This window comes from Physeter macrocephalus, chromosome 15, assembly GCF_002837175.3.
Source record: "Physeter macrocephalus isolate SW-GA chromosome 15, ASM283717v5, whole genome shotgun sequence".
Taxonomy (NCBI): Eukaryota; Metazoa; Chordata; class Mammalia; order Artiodactyla; family Physeteridae; genus Physeter; species Physeter macrocephalus.
Genome location: NC_041228.1, coordinates 28,371,302 through 28,383,201, shown reverse-complemented (window position 1 = coordinate 28,383,201; position 11,900 = coordinate 28,371,302). Strand labels below are relative to the sequence as shown.

General features: G+C 38.5%; 1 long non-coding RNA gene across 1 annotated transcript in view; it reads left to right on the top strand.

The window, feature by feature from the left end:
• LOC114487913 (uncharacterized) overlaps positions 1 to 11,900 on the top strand; it is a 377,807-nt gene that overhangs the window by 323,324 nt on the left and 42,583 nt on the right. The window lies entirely within an intron of this gene.

The following is an 11,900-nucleotide window of genomic DNA, read 5'->3' as shown; positions in this document are numbered from 1 at the left end:
CATGCTGTGGAGCAATTAAGCCCGTGCGCCACAACTACTGAAGCCTGCGCACCTAGAGCCCGTGCTCCACAACAAGAAAAGCCACTGCAATGAGAAGACCGCGCACCGCAACGAAGAGTAGCCCCTGCTCGCTGCAACTAGAGAAAGCCCACGTGCAGCAACGAAGACCCAATGCAGCCATAAATAAATAAATAGATAGATAGATTTATTTATTTTTATTTTTAATTAATTAATTTATTTTTTTTGCGGTACGCGGGCCTCTCACTGCCGTGGCCTCTCCCGTTGCGGAGCACAGGCTCCGGACGCGCAGGCTCAGTGGCCATGGTGCACGGGACCAGCCGCTCCGCGGCATGTGAGATCTTCCCGGACCGGGGCACGAACCCGCGTACCCTGCCTCGGCAGGCGGACTCTCAACCACTGCGCCACCAGGGAAGCCCAAATTTATTTATTTTTAAGAAAAAGAAACAGAGTATTTTTAAATGATTTGCCTTATTAATTTTCTCCGACTTTGATGCTTTGACTACTCAGCATTATAATACAATTCCCAAGAATTTGGCTCAATCTCTCAGTAAGGTACCTGGTCTATATTTAGAATTAACTAGCTAAATAAATAAATAAATAAATAAACAAAACCTTTGCCCCAGTTCATGGCCAAAGTTCCATTTTGGAGACGATCTGATTTTCCCTTCCTGACACAGCCTGAATGTGTCCTTATCCTGGACCTTCATCTCCTAAGCTTTGCATGGTTCTAGATCTCCAATTCCTCATATAATTGCCTCTAGTAAGACATGAATAATAAGGCCTAGATTCTTCTTCACTTATAATCTTTCAGTAAAGATCCTTCATCAGCCCTACAAGACCCCACAGAGTTCTCCCAGCCTGGGTCCCTTCTATTTTCCTGAACATTCAGATTTATGATTCAGTTAGCCCTTACTGGAAAGCCAGGATTAAGAGGTGACTGAAGGTACAAAATTTTAACATGTGGAGCTTCTCAGCCTCCCCCTACAATTACCAGCAGAGCATTTGGACACCACCCACTTAACTTCATCTTCATCCCCTGATGTCTGAAGCAAACATCTCTCCATACATGTTCTCATTGAGGAAAAGAAATCACAGTGAAAGAAGAGCTCTTCTCCCAAGGCTGTGTGTTGAGTGGTGGGGAGGGAAGGCATAGTTCAAACAGTAGAAAAGCATAGAGATGAGAAGTGCTAATATAGTGGGGATTTGGGACTGTGATAATAGAAGAGAAAATTATTCTGGGAAGGTAGGGTAGGAAGGTATTCAAGAATGTAAAGAAGAGTAAAAAGAGCAATTATTTTCATTAGTTTTCATGAATCGTAGGCTTGAATTTTCATAAATGTTTGAGACACCTAAGCAAACATTAGGCTGTAATTCTCTTGAAGGTCATAACATTTAAGCACAACTTTTTGGGAGGGAGGTGTGAGTGGAGGACTTGTTCAGAATTTGAGCTCTCCTGCACACAACCCAGTTTACTATAGATTAATAGTGGTATATTATATCTGACCCCACATTGCAATTTTAGCAAGACTGTACAAATTTTGGGATAATGGTGAAAGTGGGTCCAGAATCAATCATGATAGCTCTGGGGTTGATAGCTGAGAGGATAATGTGGATACTTCTTAAATTGGAATTATACTTTTTGAGAGAACAGATTTGGGGACTAAATTATCCAGTTGAAGAACCAGACTTAGGCACCACTATGTCAATGAAAAAGTTCAAAAATCTTAATGGAGTATGACCACAGAATTGTTTTTAATCTTGGCTCCATAAATATGCCTACTTTTTTCTTTTAAAATGTGGGTTCTTTCTGGAAGAGAAGAAAACATTGTGAGGGTGGGGGTCAGAGACTATTTTAAGACCCATGAAAGAACTCAGGTAGACTTTCAGGAAGAATTCTATGTGTGAACTCAACGCCAATCAAACTGGTACTTCCATGAAGGTCTGCCTAATGTCCTAGAATATGAATATGGGAGGATTTGCAGTGACTGGAATTTATATAATGACTGATGTAACAGCTCATTAGGACGGATTCGCGTGAGTAGGAGAGTAACCTCAGTGTGCTGTATAAAGAGACTGTGGGAAAAGAAACATCTGGGTAAATTTCTTGAGGAGTTGCATGGTTCAAGGGAACAACCCAAACTCTTGTTGTTTGTAAATACAATCAGAACTAAGGAAAAGAGGAAGCAGTACCCAGTGGCCGAAAAAAAAAAAAAAACAACAACTGTGTGTGTTGCGGAGGAGGAATACCTAATGAAACTTGAGATATTGAGAGGTAGGGTTTAATTCCACAAGATGGAAATTCTTTGGCAGGAAAAACAGTTGGGCTTCACGATCCTGATCTGGACACATTCCTGCAGTGGAAATGGGAAATGTGGTATGGTCATAATGAATAGCTGGGGGTCTCACAGGCCCCAGGGTAAGTGATATAAGTCCCAAGATGGTAGAGATTGGAGATGCTGTCAGTATTTCTTTGGTTGTGACAATAATGACCACCTAGTAGCTTTAGGCCTCCAGACTTTACTTTATCCTGCATCCCAGAGGGTATAGATTTGGAAGTCAAGGAGCTTAGAGTTGTCAGATTTAGTTAATGCCCAGTTAAATTTGAATTTCAGATAAACAATGAATTTTTTTAGTATAAATATGTCCTAATACTGCATGGAATATGCTTACAATAAAATATTTTTGTTGTTTATCTGAAAGTCAAATTTAGCTGGTGTACTGTATTTCATCTGGCAACCATACTGAAGTTCTTATATTAATGTGTTTGTTTGTTAGTAAGAAATGCCTATAGTGAGTTCTGCCTGGCTCTACCCAGCATTTTCTTTAGAGTACCGAAGAAGAGGTATACCCATTCCCAACAAAAGAAGATAGGGAAGATATTTTCTGTCAATAGAGAAAGTCTATGGACAAAGTATACTATTAAATATTAAAAATCTCTTTTGTGAGATTTTGCAACAACATTAAGAGAAGGTGTCATAAGACAAAAATGAAAACTTAACAGTATTTCCCTCGCTGCCTATGACTAATAGAAAGTCAAGCCTACCAACGTATAGCAATAGAATTAAAAGGATCGGCTGTTGTCACTAATTTAATGAGGAGTGGGAAGATAGAAGAAAAGTTCACAATGATTCACAGGTTTCTAGTTTGGTTGGACAAATGATATTGTGAACCAGAAGAGAAAGGGGAATATTGAGATGCCCTTTGATGAATATGTCCACCATGCAGTTGAATATATGCATTTGGAACCTAAAAGAGAATCTGCTTGAGCGATATGATTGGTAGTTGAAGCCACAGAAATGGGAATAATCATAGAGATAGAATGTGTAGATGGTGGATCTCAAAGGGCCAATGATGAAGCCTTGAGGAACACATACATTTAAGGGCAAGATAAAGGAAAAAGAACAAACAAAATAAACTAGGAAGATAACACGCTCTCATGTAGTGCTCTTCTGAATGAGCATAAAGACTCCTTGTAATGCAGAAGAAAAGAACCAGCACTGTTCGGAGAAAAATGACAGACAGGCAGCACCGTCACCAAATGTTCAAAGTGAACATCATAGAATGGGACAAACACACACCATGTGCCCCCTAATATGCTGCATTAAGAGCCCTGAAGCACTTCCATGGCACTCCTGCCAAAATTTCATAACCTGAGTCTGATCATGAGGAAACAGACAAATCCAAATTGAGGGACTTTCTTTTAAAAAAGGAAAAAAAAAAGGACTGTACTCCAAAAGTAGCAATGGCAGCAATGTCATGAAACACAAAAGATGGCTCAGGAGCTATTCCAGCTTAGAGAAGACTAAAGGGATATGACAATGGAATACAATGCATGAGCCTAAAATTTCTTCTACTATAAAGGACACTCGGGACAAGTAGTGAAATTTGAATAAAATAAGCAGATTAGGTAATAAAAAATAATAAAATAAACTAGGAAGAAAACGTAGAAAGCAAACTCGGAGAAATGGTGTCATGGGGCAACAGAGGTGAGAGCTTCACAAAGGAAGTGTTCAAGAATGCCAAATGTTGATGAGGTCAAGTAAGATGTAATGTAAAAAAAGGTCACTGAATTTGACAAGTGGAATGCTATAGGGGATGTGTGCCAAAGTATATTTATTGAAGCAGTGGGAGCCAAAGTCAGATTTCTGTGAATTAGCAAGTCACAGAAGTAAGAAAGTGGAAATAGTAAATGCAAGGAGATTGGCCGTGGATTAGAGGAGGTGCGGAAATATTTAAAGGAAGCATGGGATTGAAGGAGAGCTCCCTGCTCTTTTTTAAAGGGAACATGGAATTGAGGGCTTCTTTATGATAAAAAGTTGATCATGTTTATGAGTTGGTGAAGCTGAGGGTGAAACTGCAGAAGAGAGGACAGACAACAGAAAATGATCAGGGTCCTGAAAGTAAAAGAAGGGATGGGAAACAAAGGGACAGATGCAGGTGTTAGTCTTAAAGTAGAGGTAGCATGTTTTGTATACTGTCTCCTGAACTGTGACTAAAAAGATGCAGATGATAGTCAGCGAGTTGTATAGGTGAAGGGGAGGTAGGAAGAGACAAACAACTTGGAGAAACAAATAAGTTTGCCCTTTCAGACTTAACCATAAATAAACACATCTACTAGGGTAAAAATAGTCATGTTAGCAAGTTTTGACTGACGTCTAAAGAAGGAAGGATTCAAACCAGAAGGATTCAACCAAAAGGACTCAAATCAGACAGCATAGCAAGCATGCAAATGGGTGAAAGATGCAGAAAGTGGCCTTGCCCATTCATAGATCAAGGTGCTCAGTCAGATGCACCTGGCAGATCACTACTGAAATGTAACAGAAGATCCTAGTGCCTTTCAGCATTCACATATTTTGGCTAACTTCCCTTGTTCTTATTTTATTCTAAGGACCTTTTATGAACACCCCTTGCCTGGTATGGATGTTTATCCCACCTTCAGTTAACTTTCTCATTTCAAATGAGTCAATTGGCATCCTGAATTTGATAATTTAGTCGCTTATGAGTGAGTCAACTTCCCTAAGCTAAATTAACAATGGCAACGCCATCAGATCTAAAATTTCAACTTGCATATCTGACAACTAGATGCTGGATTCTGGTGAATATAATCATCTTGTGAAGCTTTCTGACAACAGTTGGTTCCAGCTTTCTTGAGGGCATCTCAGTCCAAAGACTGATTTAAATTTTCCTTATTCCAATTCTGTTTGGAAAATGACTTCTAAGTGTCCTGTGCATGTATCTCTAGCTTCTGTGTCCTACCTTAGCCAAGCGAGGTAGTAATGAATAGAGATCTATATGAGCTCTGGAAATGGACCAACTGAGTTAGAATCCAGGCTCTTCTACTTCAGACCAGTTAACTAACTTCTTGTTATCCCAATTTCCTCATCTTGAAAAATGGGTATAATGCTAATATTTACCTAATAATATTTTGTTTTATTTTTGAAGAATAATGCATATAAAACTCTTAGTACAATTTTTGACATGTTATAAGTACTCAAATAATATTAACTATTAATATTAGTACTGCTCCAAACTTGCCATTCCCCAAAAATCATAAACCATGTCCCAAACTATACTTATCTCCTCTCTATTTCTTTCTTTCTTCAGTAAATATTTATGTTTCCATAAATAAATGGAGGTTTATGCTTACCTTCAGAGGGCTGAATGCAAAAAAAGGTGGGGGTGGTGGTGAATAACAGAGAAAAAGATCCCGCCCCAAAGAACTTACTACTGGTGGGAAAAAGAGGGTGATGAGAAAACTATTAATCAAGACACAATAAAATATAGTGCCTGACCTATAATACCATAATAAGCAACTCAGTCACCCAAACAAGAAAACCACATTTTTGTGACCTGTGTCCTCTCCCTCATCCCCCACACCCAAATCACCAAATTATTTTAAGTGTGAATGTGGAGGAATGTGACTTAGCATTTTGTTCAGATTTGAATCTCTTAGAGGTATTCTTTATTTATCTGCAGTGTCATCAGGCACCCAAGATCTTTTCATCTTTCTGATCTGCGATCCTGTGTGTATAGTCCTTTACCCTTATACTTTTTGCCTAATGGTCACAATCTGGGTATCGGACCTCCAAGCCTTATACCCACAGTTCAGGCAAAAAAAAGGGGAAGGAAAAAGGCATGGACCTTTCTAAGTGGGCTTTGTCCTTGTGAACAAGAAAGGGAAGCCTTTCATAGGGACATAATCTACTGCTCATTGACCAGAATACCATATATTCTGTAGTTGGAAAGGAGGCTGATCTATTAACTACGTAATTAACAGTCATGTTGCTACTTTAAACAAAGAGGGGTTCTATTAGGAAGAAAGATGTGTGGAGAAAATGCCATGGGGTTACTAGCAGTGCTCGCCATAAAAAAATAATATAATAAAAATAATGAAAAAATAAAAGAATATGTATGGTTTAATCCTAAAGGAAATTTCCTCAATTTGGTCTTTAATTACAGATATGGGGATACATGTATATGTATAGCTGATTCACTTTGTTATAAAGCAGAAACTAACACACCATGGTAAAGAAATTATACTCCATTAAAGATGTTAAAAAAAAAAAAAGAAGTGATTTGTTGTCTACCTTGGGCCTTGATAGAATAACAGAAACTATCTGTCTTTAGATGCAGGCAGGATTTGTGCCTAACTTTCTTCTGTATGCAATGCAGGAAATTAAACACTCAAGTTACTAATGTTCTCTTTGATAGAATCTAAACTCTCACAATTCTCCCAATAGTTTATAACTGGAGGTTATCAGACTCAAGCTTCTTCATGTCAAACTAGATCTATAGTAGAAGCCAAGGGATCTGGACAAAAGTAGACAATATCTCTGGAGAAATATCTGGGGGATAAAGAACATGGAAGGTAAAATACCCACTGAGGTGCAGATCTATTTCCAAACAAGCACAGAAAACATCAGCGGTTTAGATAGATTCTTTGGCAAGATGTTTGGCCTAATGTTTCCTCTCAGTGAGCTGTAATTAAGTCTTTATGTTATTTAGTACAGGTTTTTAAAATTTACAAATATTTTGTAGCTGTTCTCAATAAAAGGAAATTGATCCCAATATAACTCTTTTTAAAGTTGCCATAACTTTATAGTGAAGAAAAAATGAATCAAAATCAAACAGATGACTAATTAAATATAGTTGCTATGGGGAATGAAATTCAAAGACTGATTTTCAGGAAACAGACCACTTAATGAACCAGCCCTCTGAGTGCACTATTATACTTTACAGTTAATTCAGTATTTTATATGATCCATCAGGATATTCTGTATGATATTGCTTCAGATTATCCCCAGAAACCAGTTGCTTCTCACCACATTTATTGCTACCAAGCCACCATCATCTCTTACATGGATTGCTGTAATAGCCCCCTATTCTCTACTTTTCCACCTTTTCTCTCTCATAGTCTCATCTCAACACGAGTGTAGAAGAGTGATTCTAAATATAAGCCAGATGAAGTCACCTCCCAAACCCTGTAATGGCTCCCATTTCACTTACAGGCTAAAAGCCAAAGTCCCTGCAATGACTGACTTAGTTTGGGTTCTCTAAAAGCAGAGCCTGAGAGGAGGATTCCTGTAAAAGTGGAGTAATGAAGGGGTAATCCCAGGTGCAACCTGGGAGAGAGTGAAGCAGGATAGAGAAAGGGAAAGAGCAGAGAAACAATGTAATCTTGGGCAAAGTCTACCTTGGCCTGATCCACAGCAATAGGGCTCTGGTGCACAAATGGATCACAGAGCTAGTCCCTCTTGAGGCAAGGAGATCAGCTTTTAAAATACTCATAGCGGGCTTCCCTGGTGGCGCAGTGGTTGAGAGTCCGCCTGCCGATGCAGGGGACAGGGGGTCGTGCCCCGGTCCGGGAGGATCCCACATGCCGCGGAGCGGCTGGGCCCGTGAGCCATGGCCGCTGAGCCTGCGCGTCCGGAGCAACGGGAGAAGCCACAACAGTGAGAGGCCCGCGTACTGAAAAAAATAATAATAATAAAATAAAATAAAATAAAATACTCATATCTATCAATACATTGTACATTGGCAGTGTGGAAGGGGGTGACCTCCCACCAAATGTGGCTCCTGGGTGCTGAGCACGCATAGCAGTGCATGGGCCTGTTAAGGGGTCTATGAACAGGCCCCAAAGCATCTACTACAGTGACCAACAGGGCCCCACAGGTGTGGCAGCCAGTACCTCTCTGACCTCTTCATCTGTCACTGTCTATCTTTCCCCTCCACCCCAGCCACTCTAGCTCCAGGGCTGGTTCTCAACTCATCGCTAGGGTTTTTCAGCTTACTCCTTCCCTTCCTACCTGAGGGCAGGAAGTTGGAGTTTTGAGGAGAGAAAAAAAAGGTGTAAAGTGGCTATTTAGATTGTGGGAAAGTGAACAAATAAAGAAATGTCAAAAAAATAAGAACCTTCTTGCACTGCTGAAAGTGTAAGTAATGCAGCTATTTTGGATAGTTATTTGGCACCATTAAACAAAACAGCTATTACATTCTTGGCAGTATACTCCAAAGATCTTTTACACAGACACAGAAAGAGATACGGGCAAGAATCTGCATCTCTGCATTGTTTCCACATTAGAAATGTGGCCATGAATTGGGCAATGGGTAGATGTCAAAAACGCAGTCAACAGTCAAAAGAATGCATGAATTCTACATATATCACTAAGGCTAGATGTCTAAAACATACTTCTGAGTCTAAAGAGGAAGAAGCAGAATGAGAAGTATAATACAATTCAATTTCTATAAATTAAAACACACGAGAATACTGCATATTGTTCTTTGATACACATGTAATAAAGTTGGCCTAACTGGGGGGAAAGAAAAGTCAGGATGGGAGATGGAGACAAATATTGAAAATAAAATAAAAATAAGAGCTGGCATAAATCAGTAACAGTTTGCAATAACTGTGGTTAATCCATTGCTTATCCAAAGCCCTCCAAACAACAACAACAATAAAAACAAGACCGGATACAGAAGATAAAATACTTCAGTGTAGGTATTACGTATAGAAAGAAGAATAAGTTTATAATCAACTGCTGGAAATTTCAGAGATGGGATATCCTGCAAGTTTTCCAGTGAGCAAGGAAGGATGAACAGAAATTACTTCTACAGTATCCATTATTACTAGTTTGTGATTTGTGATAAATGATTGATGATACATTTGTTTGGTGTGTCATGTTTATTGTTCTAGTCTAGTCAACTTGGGGCTTTTTTTTTAAAGTTCATTGCAACTTTTACTCCTCTCCATATTTTTCACCATAAGGTTTGAGTATCTCAACAGAGACATCCACAATGGGTGTTTTGGGAATGCTAATCATTAAGATTTGGGAAATATAACTGTACAGTGTTCTCCCAGTTACCTTTGCCCTGTTCTTCCTGTGTTCAGTGCAGGATTTCTCAAGAATTTCTACCGACATTTTTGACTGGATAACTCTTGTGTGTATGTGGGGCATGGGGGTTGGGCAGTGGCTATCTTGGACATTTTAGAATGTTTAACAGCTTTCCTGGTCTCTACTCAGGGATGTACTCAGCACCAGTAGCACTACTCCCCTAGTTGTTACAACCAAAAATGTCTCCAGACGTTACCAAACGTTTCCTGAGAGTTTAGCGGAGAGCTAAACCTAAGGTTGGATAATTCCACGAAGTTGATCAGATTTATTGTGATAAATAAAAATCCTCCACAGACTGACTGCTCTCTATGGATACTCAGTGCACACCTGATCCCAAAGGAAACATGTATAAGAATGTACAAATAACAGAAATAGGGGGCTTCCCTGGTGGCGCAGTGGTTGCGCGTCTGCCTGCCGATGCAGAGGAATCGGGTTCGCGCCCCGGTGTGGGAGGATCCCACATGCCGCGGAGCGGCTGGGCCCGTGAGCCATGGCCGTGGAGCCTGTGCTCCGCAACGGGAGAGGCCACAACAGAGGGAGGCCCGCATACCACAAAAAAAAAAAAAAAAAAAAAAAAAAAAAGAAATATATATCCTGAGTGTCTGTAGACACACTCCCAAAACATACTTTAATATTTAGATTTTTAGGTTGGGCCACATGAAATTCCAATATTCAACCTTTATGGCAGTTTTGTATGGTTCTACCTACTAATTATCAAAATCTGCTATTATGTTGTTTCCCCTACTAGAACTTATGTTCCCTGAGGGTTCTTTGGGGTATCCCTTACTTGCTACTAATATAGTGTCAAACACAGTGTGCATTCTGTAAACATTGAACATAGCATGTATGGATAGGTTAATTAATACACACAAATATAATTATACATGTAACTAGAGTTGTTATAGGGCTATAAGAAATTACTTAATAGCAGAACATGTCTCTTGCTCTATTGACTTGTAAAATTTTTGTACCTCCTCAAAATATTCTTCATATAATTTTAATCACCTCATGCATCTCTTAAGTCTATCTAACAGTTCCAGTACAGGCTTTGGAGTGAGATATTCCAAAGTTTGAATCCCAGGAGCATTACATAGCAGCTATATGATCTTGTCTGTAAATGTATAGGACGATACTTACTTCAATGGATTGTTCTGAAGGTTAAATATAAGAGCATATGCAAAGCACCCATCGCAGTATCAGCTCCCAGTTGGCATTCAATACATGTGAGATTTTTGTTTTTCCCCATTTACCTATTCCTACTGATTTAACTTCTTCCAATTTGCTTCAGTTTGTTTTTTGTTTCTTTTTGTTTTTGATATTTCTTCTCACTTGGATAACATTTTTCAGGAGGATTTATTCAAGTAAAGTAAGAGTTCTGGGGCTCTACTCTATTTGCCTATTTCATTTCTCCAGCTAAAAATAAATTTCCATCAACTACACATACAGATGTTGTAAATTTAATTGCATTCTGTATTGGTAGATGTACAGAATTTTAAGATTTGCTTATTATGAGAATTTAACATAATGACCTCCCACTATAACCATACTTCTTAAAGTATTTAATATTGAATTTCATTTTCTTTAATCTTTACAAATAGGAAGGATAATTATATTGCAATTGTACCTTTGTTAAAAGATATCATTAAATGCATTTAAACATTTTCCATTTAAGTTAAATTATACACTAAACACAGTAGCTTAAAAAATACTTATCTTTTCAGCTAAACATATTTTTCCTTCTAAGAAGGCTTAAAAACTAGATTGCACAAAGACATCCTAAAAAGATTTGAAAAGATTACACATGTTATACACAGACCAAATGTTGTCTTTCTAGATTTTTATTTTTAAAGGAAGCATTTATTTAACAACTGATTAGAAAAAGTGTTTCATTAGCTTTTTGGCTCCAAAATAAATTGCATTCTTCCTTTGATATCAGTTTCTAATTTACCAGTAGTTTCAAAGTCTGCCCCTACCAAATACCTCCCTTTAAAACCAGAAATATTTGCCAGGAATAGAGCCAAACTCACTTTATCAGTTTAAAAATATACTTCATATTTTGAGTAAGAGACCCATTAAAAATTGATTTGAAAACATGACATAATAAAAAGAATAAAATAACTGTCATTACCAAAAGTTAAAAAAAAAACACTATTTTTTTAGAAAGAAGAACTCCAGAAGGCCACTCTAATTCTACTTGGTTTGTCTTGTTGTACAATTCTAGGAGATAACCCTGGCTTATTTATGTGTTCCAAGCTAACCATGCCCACCTTAGGGACAAATGTAAAAAGAAAGGAAGATGACTCCTCAATAGGTAGCAATGTACTGATACTTCTGTTGTGCACATAACCCAGATGCATGGGTGCACACACACAAACACACACACACATCCTCCAACACAATTTTCCCAGCTTAGAAAAATTGAGTAGTCCATCTTTCCCCTTTCTGACCTTTTTCCATCTCCTTCCACTTTCCACACTTCCCTCTTTT